Source organism: Geotrypetes seraphini, chromosome 9 (assembly GCF_902459505.1).
Source record: "Geotrypetes seraphini chromosome 9, aGeoSer1.1, whole genome shotgun sequence".
Classification (NCBI taxonomy): Eukaryota; Metazoa; Chordata; class Amphibia; order Gymnophiona; family Dermophiidae; genus Geotrypetes; species Geotrypetes seraphini.
The window spans coordinates 133,157,581-133,171,687 of record NC_047092.1 but is presented as its reverse complement, the minus strand read 5'-3'; positions in this window follow the sequence as shown (position 1 = coordinate 133,171,687).

Sequence of the window (14,107 nt, the reverse complement as noted above, 5' to 3'; positions counted from 1 at the left end):
GGGAGAAGGAGAACTGCTGAAGCGGAGCGGGTAGCGGCGAGAGGAGGCTCCGCCCACCCCCACCGCGTCAGCGAAGCATCATCAGCCGGGCTCCTCCTTAAGAGGAAGGGAGCCGCGGCGCTTAAAGACTTCGTTGAGCCGCGTGTACGCAGCGGCGAAGAGAGAGAGGAGCAGAGTGAGAAGCCAGAAGAGGGGAGAAGGAGAACTGCTGAAGCGGAGCGGGTAGCGGCGAGAGGAGGCTCCGCCCACCCCCACCGCGTCAGCGAAGCATCATCAGCCGGGCTCCTCCTTAAGAGGAAGGGAGCCGCGGCGCTTAAAGACTTCGTTGAGCCGCGTGTACGCAGCGGCGAAGAGAGAGAGGAGCAGAGTGAGAAGCCAGAAGAGGGGAGAAGGAGAACTGCTGAAGCGGAGCGGGTAGCGGCGAGAGGAGGCTCCGCCCACCCCCACCGCGTCAGCGAAGCATCATCAGCCGGGCTCCTCCTTAAGAGGAAGGGAGCCAACGGCGCCCCGCCGTTCGGTGCGCGGCGAAGGCGCGCAGCAAAGGCGCTCGCCTTAGCGAGAGCGCCTTTGCGAAGGGCCTTAAGAAGGGCCGGGCCACTACATCTAAGGTAAGGTCACATCCACATACAAACAAGAAAGGCGTAGGGTAAACAACTCGGAACAAAAGGCAGAGTAGGCCCAGGGAGGACCACACATATAGGGAAACGACAGACAAGGAAGGCACCAAAGAACAGAAGCAGGGGCAGTGGACAAGAAGCACGAGCAGAAGATAAAGTAGAGGCAGACCAAGCAGGTAGCACACGTGCGAACAACACAAGACAGCATCAAGCACAGCTGAACAAGATAAAGAGGAACCAAGGAAAAACACAAATACACGAGCAAGCGGAGAAGGCAAACACAAGGCGTACAAGAGGCAAACAACACACACGCACAAGCAAAGGAGCAGAGGACGAAGAAGGTAAGGAAGAGCCAGGAACAGGGGTGAACATACTAGCGTCAGGACTCCTAAAGGGCAGACAAGAATGCAAGCTGAAGGAACACAGAGGATGAGCTTCCCAGTGTACTGCACGGACTGCCACATGTACGACTACCTCCCCTCCGGGTTGCAGTCATATGTGTGCGGGCGTTGTCAGGAACTGAAGAGCTTGAGGAGTGAAGTCAGGCATCTGAAGTTGAGGATCCAGGAACTAGAGGGACTCTACATCTCAGAAGACCCCTTCCAGACAGCTGAAGACCTCACGCAAGAAGGGCGCATCGAGGAACAGGTCTGGGAGCTCGAGAAGTTCATTGAAGATGCCTACAGGAGAGTGGAAGGGCAGGCACACGAGGAGAGGAGAGACGAGGAGGACACACAGAGCAGAAGACAAGAAGAATCTGAGGTTACCCAAGGAGGAATTTTGCTGAAAGAAGAGGAGAGGCACTCTCAGTGCCTAGAGCGAGAAGAAATGAGGAACACCAGGGACACAGACCTGCGACCGCAACGGAGGCTGAAAAAGGGGAAATCTGCAATCCTAGTGGGAGACTCAATCCTAAGGCAAGTAGACAGTCACGTAGCAGGAGGGAGAGAGGATCGGCTAGTGACCTGTCTCCCAGGAGCAAGAACTAAGGACATCGTGGACAGAATTGAAAGAATCCTGGAGGGAACAGAGACGGAAGAGACAGCAGTGATAGTTCACGTCGGGACGAACGATGTCACCAGGAGAGACTACAACAAGAATGCACTGACCGAACAGTTCAGGATCCTAGGAAGGAAACTGAAGATGAGGACCCAGAGGATAGCCTTCTCAGAGATCCTGCCAGTACCGAGGGCAGAAACGAAGAGGCAGACAGAACTACAATCAATAAATGCTTGGATGAGGAGATGGTGTGAGGAAGAGGGATTTCTCTTCGTGAGGAACTGGACAACGTTCTGGGGAAAGAACAAGCTCTACAAGAAGGATGGTCTGCACCTGAGCACGGCAGGAACTAGACAACTAGCAAATAACATCAGAAGAGCGATAGAGCAAGCTTTAAACTAAATGGAAGGGGAAAGCCGACAGTCGAACTGATATCGACGGTTCGGGACCCAGTACCCAGTGAAGGTACTGAGGGGGATAAATGCTGGGCAGACACATGTGAACAGCAACAGGTTATGAAACAACAAGGGAGACAGATGAAGAGGGAGGAGGACATGATAAACATACTACAAGGGGAAGTCAAAAAGGATCAGGAAGAAGGGAAGGTTCAGGAAGTAGTAAATACGAACATGCCACATGGGCGAGGCAATAGAAACATATCACAAAGGGAGGACAAAGGAGATAAAATACAGGAGTTGGCTGGCCAGGAAGAGGACAGAAAGAGGACTGAAGCACATGGGAAAACAGCGAGGAAGACTAAATGCCAGGACTTGAACTGCATGTACACTAATGCAAGGAGCCTAAGGAACAAAATGGGAGAATTGGAAGTCATGGCCAATAATGAGAACCTAGACATCATAGGGATCACGGAAACATGGTGGAACGAGGAAAACAAATGGGACATAGTACTGCCAGGGTATAAACTCTACCGAAAAGATAGGAATTATCAGAAGGGAGGCGGAATAGCACTGTACATAAGAGAAACCATTCACTCAACCAGTGTGGATACAGCAGCGGCAAATGGACAACTAGAGTCATTGTGGGTTAAAATACCAGGAAAAAACGGATCCGAGATAAAGATGGGACTGATCTACCGTCCACCTGGGCAACTTGAAGCAGTGGATACAGAAATGGTAGCCGAAATGAGGAGGGAATGCAAGAACACCAACACTATAGTTATGGGAGATTTCAACTATCCCGGGATAGACTGGCATCTTGGAAATTCAAAATGTACGAAGGAAACGGAGTTCCTGGAAGTCGTCCAGGATTGTTTCATGGAACAACTTGTACAGACTCCAACGAGAGGGGCAGCGACCCTGGACCTGATCCTCAACGGGCTTAAAGGACCTGCAAAGGGAGTGGAAGTAATGGGACCGCTAGGAAACAGTGACCACAACATGATTCTGTTCCAAGTGGAAGTAGGATTACCAAAGGGGAAGAGAACAAAGGGAACAGCGTTTAACTTCAGAAAAGGGAACTATGATGCCATGAGACAAATGGTGAAGAAGAAACTCAGAAACAGCTACAAGAAAGCTCTGTCTGTGGAGCAAGCCTGGTCCCTACTCAAGGACACGGTAAGCGAGGCACAACACCTATATGTACCCAGATTTAGGAAAGGAGGCAAAAAGAATCAGACTAAAGACCCAGCATGGATAAACAATGAAGTAAAGACAGTGATAGGAGACAAGAAAACATCATTTCGGAAGTGGAAGAAGGACAAAACGGAAGAAAACTGGAAAGAGCACAGGGAGCATCAGAAAAAATGTCACCGAGTGGTCAGAAAAGCCAAGAAAGAATACGAGGAGAGACTAGCCAAGGAAGCAAGAAACTTTAAACCATTTTTCAGATATGTAAAAGGGAAACAGCCAGCAAGGGAGGAGGTGGGACCCCTGGATGAGGGAGACAAGAAAGGAGTGGTGAAGGAGGAAAAAGAGGTGGCTGATAGACTAAACAAGTTCTTCGCGTCGGTCTTTACAAAAGAAGACACATCCAGCGTGCCGGAACCAGAAAAAATCTTCAAGGAGGATCAGGAGGGTATATTATCATGCATGGAGGTAAGCCTCGAAGCCGTTCTAAGGCAGATAAATAGACTAAAAATCGACAAATCTCCTGGCCCAGATGGGATCCACCCGAGGATATTGAAAGAGCTCAGAGACGAAATAGCGGAGTTACTCAGGCATATTTGCAACCTATCCTTAAGATCAGGGATAATCCCGGAAGATTGGAGGATAGCAAATGTTACACCAATCTTCAAAAAAGGATCGAGAGGCGACCCGGGGAACTATAGACCGGTGAGCTTGACCTCAGTTCCGGGGAAGATGGTCGAATCACTGATCAGGGAAGGTATCAATGAGCATATAGAAAAAAATAAACTGATGAGATCAAGCCAGCACGGTTTCTATAAAGGACGATCGTGCCAAACGAATCTACTACATTTCTTTGAGGGGATAAGCAAACATTTGGACCAGGGTAGCCCCATTGACATAGTTTATCTGGATTTCCAAAAAGCCTTTGACAAGGTACCCCACGAGCGCCTGCTGAAGAAACTGTGGAACCACGGGGTGGAAGGGGACGTCCACAGATGGATCCAAAATTGGCTGATGGATAGGAAGCAGAGGGTAGTAGTAAAAGGACACTACTCTGACTGGAAAGAGGTCACGAGTGGTGTCCCCCAGGGGTCAGTGTTGGGACCGCTGCTGTTCAATATATTCATTAACGATCTGGAAACGGGCACGAAATGTGAAGTTATCAAGTTCGCGGACGATACAAAACTCTCCAACAGGGTCAAAACTGTTGAGGAATGCAAAGAACTACAGAGCGACCTGAACAAACTGTGCGAGTGGGCAAAAAGATGGCAGATGAGCTTCAATGTGGAGAAATGTAAGGTCTTGCACATCGGGAAAGGGAACCCCATGTACAGCTATACGATGGGAGGAAGGGAGATGGGGAAAGGCACCCTAGAAAAAGACCTGGGGGTATTGGTGGATACAACAATGAAGCCAGCGGCGCAATGTGCAGCGGCCTCAAAGAAAGCGAACAGAATGCTGGGCATTATCAAAAAAGGTATCACTACCAGAACGAAGGAGGTCATCCTGCCATTGTATCGAGCAATGGTGCGACCACATCTGGAATACTGTGTCCAATACTGGTCCCCGTACCTTAGGAAAGACATGGCGATACTTGAGAGGGTCCAGAGGAGAGCAACTAGGATGATAAAGGGAATGGAGAACCTTTCATATGCCGAAAGGTTGGACAAACTGGGGCTCTTTACCCTGGAAAAGCGGAGACTGAGAGGAGACATGATACAGACATATAAAATCATGAAAGGCATAGAGAGGGTGGATAGGGACAGATTCTTCAGACTAGCGGGGACAACAAAAACAAGAGGTCACTCAGAAAAACTGAGAGGGGACAGATTCAAAACGAATGCAAGGAAGTTTTTCTTCACTCAGAGGGTGGTGGACACCTGGAACACGCTTCCAAAGGAGGTAATAGGACAGAGTACAATACTGGGTTTCAAAAAGGGACTGGATGACTTCCTGAAAGAGAAGGGGATTACAGGGTATAGATAGAAGGTTACACTACAGGACAAAAGCGAAAAGCATATGTGAGTTTTAGGGTAGGAGCACTATCAGGTCCTGGACCTGAGGGGCCGCCGCGTGAGCGGACTGCCGGGCACGATGGACCTCCGGTCTGACCCGACAGAGGCAAGTCTTATGTTCTTATGTTCTTATGAATCTGGCAACCTTAGCTCAACTGCCTCCAACAGTCAGCAGTGATGTCAGGTATTTAATGCTAGGGTCACAAGCATTGAATATTCGGGTCAAAGGTCAGCAGCTTGCATTAATTGGCCAAGCTGATTTTTATTGGCTGACCAGTTAAAGCTAATGGGCAAAGATAGACCTGCCTTTTAGATGGATATATCTGGCTGTGTGCCTTATTCGACCAGCTGATGAAAGTCGACACTGATTGCTATGCCACATGACATAGCCAGTCATTGGGCTGACGAACAATCCCAATATTCAGTGGGAGATAGCTGTTCCTGGCCAGCTATGTCCCACTGAATATTGGGGGAATTGTGTTTTGATATTTACTGATATTAGTGTACACACTTTGGAAAGGGCACACTGTTTGGAAAGAGGATGCGCTCTTTTCTGATGGTACAACCTCCATAGTTGCACAAATTAGTGTGCATTTGTAAACTTAGGCACTCTTTTTGAAATACCAGTAATATGCTCTTTTCCCACATAATGAGCTTTATTTCCAAAATGACAGAGTGGTCAAAACTCCCCCTCTCACAAATAGATTTCAAAATTTCCTGACTCCCCATCCTTAGAGGCTGGTGCATAGAGCCAAAGTTGAAGTAGCAGAGGCTGCAAAATAAGGTTAATTGGTGAAGATGGCTGAATCATTAATCAAGGACAGTGAGCATATAGAAAAAAATAAGCTGATGAGAACAAGCCAGCATGGTTTCTGTACTGGAAGATCTTGCCAAACGAACCTGCTGCACTTCTTCGAGGGGATAAGCGAACATTTGGACAAAGGTGACCCCATAGACATAGTATACCTAGATTTCCAGAAAGCCTTTGAGAAGGTACCTCACGAGCGCCTACTAAGGAAACTGTGGAACCACGGGGTGGAAGGGGACATACACAGATGGATCAGAAACTGGCTGGCGAACAGGAAACAGAGGGTAGGAATAAAGGGACACTATTCTGACTGGAAAGGGGTCACGAGTGGCGTCCAACATGGGTCAGTGCTGGGACCACTACTATTCAATATATTTATTAATGACTTGGAAACAGAGACAACGTGCGAAGTTATAAAATTTGCGGATGACACAAAACTCTCCAGCAAGGTTAGATCTGTAGAGGAATGTAAAGAACTTCAAAGGGACCTGAACAAAATGAGTGAGTGGGCAAATAAATGGCAGATGAGCTTCAATGTAGAGAAATGTAAAGTTATGCACATAGGGAAAGGGAACCTGATGTACAGTTACACGATGGGGGGATAATAATGGGGGAAGGCAACCTAGAAAAGGACTTGGGGGTTTTGATGGATAAAACAATGAAACCGGCGGCACATTGCGCAGCGGCCTCAAAAAAGGCGAACAGAATATTGGGCATTATCAAAAAAGGTATCACTACCAGAACCAAGGAAGTTATCCTCCCGCTGTATAGGGTGATGGTGCGACCGCATCTGAAGTACTGCGTTTAGTACTGGTTGCCGTACCTTAAGAAAGATATGGCGATACTCGAGAGGGTCCAGAGAAGAGCAACAAAAATGATAAAGGACATGGAAAACCTCTCATATGCTGAGAGGCTGGAGAAGCTGGGGCTCTTTTCCCTGGAAAAGCGGAGACTTAGAGGGGATATGATAGAAACTTATAAGATCATGAAGGGTATAGCGAAGGTAGAGAGGGACAGATTCTTCAGACTGGCAGGGGCAACAAAAACTAGAAGGCACTCAAAAAAATTGAAGGGAGATAGGTTCAGAACAAATACTAGGAAGTTCTTCTTCACTCAGAGGGTGGTGGACACCTGGAATGCGCTTCCAGAGGAGGTGGTAGAGCAGAGTACGACTTTGGGTTTCAAAAAGGGACTGGATGAATTCCTGAAGGAAAAGGGGATCCAGGGGTACAATTAGAGGGTTACTATATAGTACAAAATGCTTTAGAGTAATAGATCACTACAGGTCATTGACCTGGGAGGCTGCCGCGGGAGCAGACTGCTGGGCATGATGGACCTATGGTCTGACTCAGCAGAGGCAATGCTTATGTGCTTATGTGATGAGGAGGGAGACATAGCAGGGAGAAAATGGTTGGGAATTTTTGGTCACAAGCCACCCCTTTGAATTGGAGTATGCATTTTTTTGTTTGATAGCATTGTGGGGTGAACTGTGATTTTTTTTAACCATTACACAGAATAATGGAGGGGGTGGGGAGCCCAACAAAGATGGCAGAGTAACTTCGTAGCTCCACACCCAGATCTAATCAAGTCATAGTTAACCTTGCTCCACTTGATAGAATTAACATTTATACCCATGGAATGATGTCTCAGTCGAAGCCCAGTAAAATTGAAGCTGTTTTTGGGCTAAACTCAGGGGCAAAACACCCTTAACAGGACTCTCTATCTCCTGTGAAGAATGACGGCAGCAAAACTCAGATTGACAATATGTCATCTGCATTACTATATAATTTGATTTTAAAAGAAGCTAACCTATTTCCCAAAGAGGCTAGATAGAAATTAAATAGCACAGGGGAAAGAGGGGAGCCTTGAGGGACTCTACTTGGATTTTTTCCATTTATGTGAATAATGGTCGTTAGAACGAACCTGATAGGTTTGATAATTCAGAAAACCTCTAAACCTCTAAAATGTTTCTGGCGCCGCACAAACGCGCAAACGCTGCAGCAAGACAGAGGAGGGAGCCGGCAAGATGATAAACACTCATGGGCAGCAGAGGAAAACACTGCATCACCCTTGACCGGGGCCACACAAAATCCTTCACGGGGCCGCAGGTTGGACACCCCTGCTCTAAACAATTTTAGGACATCCCCAGATATACCAATTGCATCCAGGCATTTTAGCTCATACCTTTACTGAATAGCTGGTGGAGATAGTCAAGTAAGAATGCCAACCCAGTCTCCGTACTATAACAAGAATGGAAACCAGACTGGGAAGTATGCAAAAACGTTAAATTTTTCAAGATAGTTTGTTAATTTGATATTCACCAAGCAGGTGAACAAACAAACTTTCTGAACATTCAGTAGCACTTCTAATCTGCAGTGCATCCAGAGCTCAAAGGGGTGTGTTATGTGCGGGATTAGGCGGGCTTAAACATCCTGAAGCAATAATCAAAGCTTTCCCAGGACATCCTAGGCGGATCTTATATGCTGGGACATAGATGAATGCAAAACAGTGCCCCAAAGGGACCAAACTGACAAGATGACCACTGGAAGGTTTAAGGAATAACCCCCCTTTACTCCCTCTGTGGTCACAACCTCCTCCCACCAACCAAAGAGTGGAAGCAAAATCAGACTTCTGATCAGCTGAGCCAGTTTTGCGGAGTTCTGTCAGCTCAGCAGATGGGGGATTCCCCTGCCAAGATCAGCTGAACCAGCAGCGAGATCTGATTCCTCTCTCCCTCACACTCACTGATCCCACAACCCCATATACAGAGAATTCCACCCTACACTCCTCCCCACCATCCCCTGACAACCCCTATGTACCTTTCTTCAGCACAATCGGCAGGAGGGATGCCCTCTCCCAGTCAGAGCCTTGGCCCCTCCACGGTGCATCCCAGGATGCACTGGGAAGGGGAAAGTCACATTATGAAGGTGGGCCTGCCGGCAGTAGGGAGTGGGCATCCCTCCAGGCAGATTGTCATAATAATAATAATAATAATAACTTTATTCTTATATACCGCCAACAATCTTGCGACTTCTAGGCGGTTAACAATAAAGGGAAACTGTAAATACAATAAATAGAAGCTGTACATACAACGAATTAAGGAGTATTGCTGTGTACATCTGATAGTATCAACATTAATAGTAGTAACAACAGTTTGTGGGCTGCAAGGCCAAGAAGTGCCATGCTGCTTACAGAGAAGTAGAAATATTCCATGAATTGAATGGAGTGATCGTAGTTGGTGATTAGGGGTTAGGGTTAGCAGTTTACAAGATCAGGTTTGTGATGGTGTTACAAGGGTTGATGTCCTGGTTCGTTATCTAGGTATTTTAAGAACAGGTAGGTTTTTAGGTGTTTCCTAAATTCTCTATAGTTGTTTGTGTGTGCAATTAGTTTTTCTAATTCTTTACCCCATGTGGCTGCTTGGTACGATAGCAGTTGTTGATGGTATTTCTTATATTTGCACCCTCTGGCCAGAGGGGAGACAAATTTCAGGTGTGTTTTTCTTTCATGTCTGGTGGTTGGGAATGAGAAGAGGTCTGTAATGTATTTGGGGGCTAGTTCATTTAATACCTTGAAGCAGAGACATCCTAGCTTGAACTTCGTGCGTGCCCCCATCGGCAGCCAGTGTAGGAGTTTGTAGGAAGGGGTTATGTGGTCGGACTTCTTCAGCCCGAAAATCATCCTGACTGCTGTATTTTGTATCAGTTGTAGTCTATGCATTTGCTTCTGGGTGATTGTCAGATGGGTGATGTTGCAGTAATCCAGGTGGCTTAGTATTAGGGATTGTACTAGAATTCTGAAAGCTGAAGTGTGGAAGTACGCCTTGATGGACCTAAGTTTCCAGAGAGTGAAAAACTCTCTTTTGATTAGGGAGTCTATATGGTCTTTCATGGTTAGACCTTGGTCTAGTACTACTCCTAGGATCTTCATCGTTGGTTGAATGGGGTAGTTGAGATTGTTTATGTGTAGTGATTTTGTCATTTTATGTGTGTGTGGCGAGGCTATAAAGAGTTTAGTTTTATCCGGATTGAGCTTCAATTTGAACTCTGAGGTCCATTGTTCCATCGTGTTTAGCGCTTCAGTTGCTGTGGGGGTGATTTCAGAGGGAGATGAAATAAACGGGATAATGATTGTGAAGTCGTCTGCATAACTAAATACTTTTATGCCTCGCTGGGTCAGCTGCGTACCTAGTGAAGCTATATAAACGTTGAAGAGTAGTGGGGATAGTGGGCACGCCTGATGGGTTTGTCCAGATTTTAGAGAGATTGCAATTGAAGCGAACTTGATAGGTGCGGGTTGTAAGGAATCCTCGGAACCAGTCCAGCACCTCACCTCCAATGCCGATTGCGTCTAGGCATTGTAGTAACTTTTCGTGATCCACCAAGTCGAAGGCCGAGCTCATGTCAAATTGCATGACTAAGGCTTTATGGCCCTTGCTGAATAAGTTACGTAGGTATTCTAGGATCGCTGCAATCACCGTCTCAGTACTAAACAAAGGTCTGAAGCCAGACTGGGTTTCATGTAGTAGTGAGAACTGATCTAGGTAGTTCATCAATTGGGTTTGTACCAAGCCTTCCATTATTTTTACGAAAAATGGGATGGATGCTACCGGTCTATAGTTGGTTGCTGATGTTAGGGGTAGTTTATGATTTTTTGGAATTGGGGTGATTATAATGTGACCATTTTTTGATAGGAATTTTCCGTTTTTGAAATTATTGGACATGTGAGGCCATAGTGTTATTTTAAAGTCTAATGGGGCTGCTTTCATTATGTTGGGGGGACAGGGGTCTAGGATGCAGTTTGATTTAGTGTATTTGTTGTAGAGTTTTATGAAGTTGTTCCATTCTAGGTCCTGAAAGGAGTTCCAAAACATGTCCGCTGGTATTTCATTTACATGTGTGTTGGCTATTTGCTGCTCATCTGTGTTGTTTGCTGGGCAGTTGTTCTTTAGGTTCGCAATTTTTGAATCAAAGTATTGTGCTAGGTCGTCTGCTGATGGAAGTTTTGTGTCGTGCGTGGATTGACTGTGGAGTGTGGTGTCGAATAAATTTTTAACTAGATTGAACATTTCATGAGTGTTGACTCCTTTTGAACTTGTGTTGGATATGTATATTTTGGATGAGTAGAAAGTTTTCCTTTTTTCTTTTATCAGTTGTTTGTATTCCTTTATGTTTGATCTCCAATTGTTCCTATCAGATGTTTCACCTGTTTTGTTCCAGATCCTTTCTAGACGTCGTATTGATTGTTTCATTTTTAGTAGTTCGGAGTCGAACCAGTTATTATATTTATTTGAGCGGTTTGTTCTTTTTTGTTTAGGAGCTATTTTGTCTAAGATGGTTGTGCTTGTTTTCGACCACTGTTCCCAGAATTCATCCTCTTCGTTTGTCTCCTCTCGCGCTTCATAGTGGGCCCAGTATTCCTCTGGGTTAATGTGGCCTCTTGTGAGATGTTCTTTTTTTCTTATCTTTGGGTGAGTTTTTTCTTTTGGTTGGTTCCAGATTAAATTAAAGTAGTAAGTGAAATGATCGGACCAGATGTCATGGTTCCAGATGCCATTTGATATGGAAATAGTGGGTATGGGGTTGATATCAGGGTGTGGTGCCGGGTCTTCGGAGAGTGTCTTGGTTTGGAGTGGGGTGTCAAGGTTCAATAAAGCTCGATGGCAGGAAGGAGTATGCATCCCTCCTGCCGATTGTGCTGAGGAAAGATACAGGGGCATGTGGGGATTGTGAGGGGATGTTGGGGGAAGGAGTGTAGGGTGCTGTGGGATCGGTGAATGTGAGGGAGGGAGTGAGAGAGGAATTGGATCTCCCTGCCAGTTCAGCTGATCCTGGCAGGGGAATCCGCCATCAGATGAGCAGGCAGGACTCCACGAAACTGGCTCAACTGATCGGGATTCCCTTGCCATGATCAGACAAGATAGTTGGGTATGTCTGCAAAACTTGCTTTTGTTCACTTTTGATGTGGACTTTTTTATTTTTGAAAATGGCCAAAAAAGATAGACGTCCTAAGAACCAAAACACCTACATAGGTCATTTTCAGAAATAAAAAATAGACGTCTGGCTGTTTTGAAAATAGATATTTTCTGTACTGGAATTCTGGACTTTTTTCCCAAAATGTTCAAATTTGACTTAGATGTTCTAACGAAAATGCCCCTCTTTGTGTATGTCATATATGTACAAGACATTCAAATCTTGATAAATAAAGTACATTATATTCATTTGCATGCAAAGTTGTGTTTATGTGAATATTTCTGGGGAAGGGGGTCCTTAGCTTTCATCAGATTCTTAAAGGGGTCCATGACTCAAAAAAGTTTAAGAATCACTGATCTAGGCATCATCACTGAGGATACATTGAAACACTCAGCTCAATGTATGGCAGTGGCTAAGAAAGCAAATAGAATGTTAGGAATTATCAGGAAATAAATGGAATAAAATAGATGAAAATGTTATAATGCCCTTATGTTGCTTCTTGGTATGCCTCCCCCTCCCCCGAATACTATGTATAATTCTGGTCACCATATCTCAAAAAAGATATAGTAGAATTAGAAAAGATACAGAGAAGGGCGACAAAAATGATAAAAGGGATGGGATGACTTCCCTATGAGGAAAGGTTAAAGCTCAGGGGTGATATGAGAAAAGTCTATAAAATACTGAGTGGAGTGGAAAGGGTAGATGTGAATTACTTGTTTACTCTTTCCAAAAATGCTAGGCCTAGGGGGCATACTATAAAGCTACTAAGTAGTAGATTTAAAACAATCTGGAGAAAATATTTCTTCACACAATATGGTATTTGTTGCCAAAGAATGTGGTGAAATCAGTTAGCTTAGCAGGGTTTAAAAAAAGTTTGGATAATTTCCTAAAAGAGAAGTCCATAGGTCGTTATTGAGATGGCTTGGGGAAATTCACTCCTTATTCCTAGGATAAGCAGAATAAAATCTATTTTACTACTTGGGATCTAGCTAGATATTTGGGATCTGGGTTGGCCATTATTGGAAACAGGATACTGGACTTGATGGACCTTCAGTCGATCCCAGTATGGCAATTCTTATGTTCTTATGATAAATAGTCGTACCATTAAACTTTAAAACCATATCACTGACAAATAAATTAAATATGCTGTAAATAAATTGAATATACTGTATATTAGCTGAGAAAAAGCAATCCGTTGGCATTAAACTGCCTTAGTTGTGAGTTTAAAATGGTTATACTTTAAAACAAGGTGTTTTCACTTTTATGTGAAACTACTGTATATTGTAACCATAACGAGTATGAGATCTCTATGAATTAATTCCCTGCTTGAAAAAGCACAGCACACACAATTATTCTGAGAAAAAGAGCAGTTTTATAGTTACTATTCTAATTAGCATTTTGTAACTGGAACAACTGAATTCTTGCCAAAAGTCTAACACTGCTAATAACAAAATTATTGTGATCTATTACAGCTATGGCATTTTAAAATTTTGTATAAAAACAGTTCATAATTCACAACTCATTGCGAATGTACAAAGATGATGGGACAGAGTTGTGAAAGCCATGTGCTGCTGCTAATCTCTTTTGTCCTATATATTTAGGATAGAATTCCATCCACATTTTGTATTGTTTACTGAGCACAAAGAAACAGCCATTGATCCTGGAGAATGAACATTTTTAATATACAACAAATCTTAAAATCAAACAAATGTGCTGCTGTAGAAGTGTCAATGATCCCAGTAATACTTCTACAGCAATACGTTTGTTTGATTTAAGATTTGTTTTATATTGGAAACGTCTGCGTCCATACAAGTATAGTAGAATGAAAGTTATTGCCACCTTAGAAAAGGATTTTTTTCCTGATGGGGTATAAGACCAATGGACGTCATGATTTCCTAAAATTGCAAATACTGGTTAGGGAAGATTCAGCTTTGGAGCCATGAGCGATTTTACTAATGGATCAAAAACTGACTAAAGTGGTTCCAAAAGTCACAAGGTTCCGAGAGAGGTAGCTCAAAAGCGAAAACCACTGGAAGTGTAAACACAACTTGAAAAAATCTACTAATGAATAATGAATAATTGTGATGGGGGACCCTCAGTGTGTAGGATC